Below are 4,004 nucleotides of genomic sequence, written 5' to 3' on the forward strand. Positions count from 1 at the left end.
TCGAACTAAAACGTCGCAGCGCAGCAAGTTGACAGATGTGCGAACGATGGAAGAAAGCGAAAGCTGTGATGACAGTTGACGGAAAAGAAGTTAAACTGCTCACATCTCTTTTGACGGAGGACAACGATGTATTCAGTTACGATGACCAGAAAATTTAACAACGTTTTACTTCATGTTTCAATAAATATTATCGCGGACGTGTGCTGATACGACCGCAGGAGAATGGCCGCATGACAGCCGCAGAACAAATTTCTGACTATTGTCAAAGGTTGCCTTGAATTTTCAGCTGACTTTTTGCAAAATATTCAAAACAAACCAGCATTGTTGGAATTCGAGCGAGAAGAAGGAAAGCATTTCTCGCTCGCGAACGAGGGAGAGAACTTGTAGTACTTTTCTCTTCTCGCTCGCGCTCGCATTTTCGTTCGCGTTCTCGCTCTCGCCGCGAGCGCTCGCGAGCGCCTCGTGCTAGCCGTTCGTCCCAAGCTAGCAATTTGTTCATCAGGCTTATGAATACGAACCAGGCGATGGTATAGAGGTGTAACCTCAATCGCTGTGTTGTTTTTTGTTTGTTTCTAACACGTTCAACTTCTCGCGAACGGGCAATTCTGGCTCGCGAGAAAGCCCGTTCGCGAGCGGAGGAGAGCTCGGGCAATCGGTGAGTTTCTCTCGGCAGCTCGAGACTCGCGGCGAGAACTCGAGAGAGAGAAAATTATCTCGCGAGAGCGCGATAATACCGACACTGCAAACCAGGTTGACAGAATCGTGATTTTATCTCGCAATAAGCAATATTATGTCCAATAAAAGGTCCGATAAATATTTTTTATTTGCTTTTTGGGTGTTTTTGAATACCCCTGACACAAGGTGGTTATATTAGATTTTTTTTTAACCTTTAAAAAAAAACTAAAAAAAAACTCTAGATTTTGATTTGCTAAGACCGTTGCAAACGAGGTTGCAAATCAAAATCTAGAGTTTTTTTCAAGTTTTTTTTAGAATTAAAAAAAATACAACATTCTCAAAATTAAGATATTTACAAATAAAAAAATCAAAATTTTAAAATACAAATTAAAAAAAATCTTAAAATTAAGAACTTAAAAAAAAATAAAAATTAATTGATTAAAATTAATAATTTAAAAAAAAGATTCCAATATACGAAAATAAAAAAAAACAAAGATTCTTAAGACTGGTACAAATATTTTTAAAAGTGTTTGTCACTCGGCTCCAAAATGGGCAAAAAAAAATTTTCAAGAAATTTCATAATTTTAATGAAAGTTTAAGTGCAATCGGCTTAAATCACGCTTAAATCAATTTAAAATGAATGCATTCCTCTCAGCCGGACCCTAAGGGAGCGTTATTTTATTACGTAACGCAGTTAGGGGGGGGAGGGGGCGTCGGTGTCTGTTACGAAATGTTACGAAAATTGGGGGAGGGGGGGTGTGCTGAAAAATTCTGTTACGTAACGCAAAATTTTCATATAAGCACTCATAAAAAATTGCAAAAAGACCTTGCGTTACGCGTTACAGGCGGGGTAGGGGGGATGGCTCATCTGTTACGATTTGTTACAAAGGGGGGGGAGGGGGGGTCAAAAATCCCAAATTTTACGTTACGTAATAAAAGAACGCTCCCTAAGATGACAGTTTTAGTGAGTTGCGCGTTTTCACCGACAGATGGCCAGTGGGCCTCGTCGGATCCGCCCATTAATTACGCAACTCAAAATTTGCATGGGAAACTTTTTTTTCGTGACGGCTTTCGCGGCACGCTCCTTTCAACTGTTCTGGACTAATATTTGGACGAGGCGTACCTCTAAACAAGTTTTAAAAAAAAATGATTCCAAACTGCTTATTTTGTCGTTTTAAACCAAAACAGGGCAGAAACTCTATTTATTTAAACTTTTCGCCATTTTCAAAAATTTGGCTAGATAATATCAAGGCCGCCATCTTAGGCCCAGGAAAAAGAGGTACGCTCAGTTTGTATGGGAGCTGTCAACATGCTCCCGGGCTGATTCCCCTGCGTTAAGAAACATTAGCATTAATTATTGAATTTTTGAAAATGTTCAATGAACATGTACTGCCTAAGGGTTAAGCACTTCGAGTATACCACATACCGCGTATGGCGCGCGTACCATACGCGCATAATACTGGCCTGATACACTCAAACCCCGATGGTTTGACACCAACTGTTGTCAAACGAACGGGGTCACTTTTTCGTTTGACACCCCTTTTACACGGAGTTCACACACACTACTAAACGTTTGTTTTGATAGTGTGCGTGAGCGCCGTGTAAAAAGTGACAGTTCGCCACTTTTTAGTTTGACTTTGACCAACCAACGGGGTACAAACTAAAAAAGTGTCAAACGAAAGAGTGACCAACCACCGGGGGTTGAGTGTACTGGCATATTATGCGCAAGTTTTGGACACGATTTATATCAGTGCAGTTGTAAAAATCGGTCAAAATAGTAAACAAGGCTAGACACAAGTGTACTGCAGTACAGCAAAAAAAATTTCTTTGTTATTTTTGTTTTCGTCACATCTTTTTTTTTTTAAACGAAAGATTACAAAACAACAAAACTGTATTGTAAAATGCTTTTTAAAACACTTTTTTCGTTCAAATGTTGGGAATATGGCTTAACATTTTATATTTTTTGTTTTCTTTTAAATTTTTGATGTTTTATTTATGAATTTTTAAATCTGGGTACTGCGTTTTTTCAATATTTAAAATTTTTAATTTTTAAAGTTTTGGACGATTAGATTTTTTTTAAATTCAAAATAACAAAATAGAGTTCTCTACGTGCGCATGTATTGCGTCTACGTACACGAAAAAGATTGAGGGTTAATTTTTTTACCGGCTAGCAAAAAAAAATTGTGTACTAGTGTGCGTGAGATCGGGCTTAGATAACTTCAGAATTTTTTTAATTTCTTAGAATTTTAAATTCCTGAGTTTATTTTAACTTTGAAGGCATCGAGAGTAGCATTTTCGCCATACGGTTGAGAAAAGTGTTGATTTTGTGTTTTTTTTTTCAACTTTTTTATTTCGTATGCCAAATGACGAAATAAAAAAGTAGGCCGGTGCAAATATTTTCAAAGTTTTGTCCCTCGTGTCATAAACATAAAAATAGTTATAAAAATTGAAATTACTAGCCAGAATTTCAATTTTTTAATAAAAACTTTGTTGAAAAATGCATTATACACTAGTACAGTTGATTTTTGCAATCATTAGTGTATAAAAAATCTAAATTTTAGCAGATTTTTTTTTTTGCAAAATAAAATACTTTTTGCGTTGTTGTACATCATAAATCACTTAAATTGAAAATACTTTTAAACGAATTCAATCATGTAAACAATAATTGAAAACGCCGCACAATGCATTTTAAATTGTTTTCAGCTGACTGCCCTAAAAATTTCGTTAAAATTTTGAATTATTTTGAAAAAATATTTTTTGTGCTCCTGGATTATTGGGCTGAAAAACTTAATAGTAGTTTATGTAACAAGATGCAAAAAGAGGATTTTTTCAGCACGAGTCGTACATTTATCCAACGAGGTTCACCGAGTTGGATAAATACGAAGAGTGCTGAAAAAATCAAGTTTTGCAACGAGTTCCATACAACATTTTTTGCAATTCCGAAAAACACCCATTGAGTGAAATTTTATGTCAAATTTTCATGTATTTTGTCAATAAATCGTTTGAATCAAAAAAATGTTGAAAAGTGTTACTTTTCGAAACAAGTGCTGAAAAGTTCAACTTTTCAGCACCCATTTGAGTGCTGAAAAGTAGAACTTTTCAGCTTTTTTTTTGAAAAGTGTTGCTATTCGATTCTGTTATTTTTGGTACAGAAAAGTAGGCTATTTCGTCGTTCAAGAATGACAGGAAAAGTAAGTAGTTTCACGACGGAATTGCAAAAAAATATTTGCAACAGCCTTGCTTGATTAATTTTTGATAATCAATCTTGCCAATCACTTTTTTTATCGTGCACCAAAAGTGAGTGAGATGCACGCCGACATCATATTTTT

This window comes from Culex pipiens, chromosome 3 (genome assembly GCF_016801865.2).
Source record: "Culex pipiens pallens isolate TS chromosome 3, TS_CPP_V2, whole genome shotgun sequence".
NCBI classification, from domain to species: domain Eukaryota; kingdom Metazoa; phylum Arthropoda; class Insecta; order Diptera; family Culicidae; genus Culex; species Culex pipiens.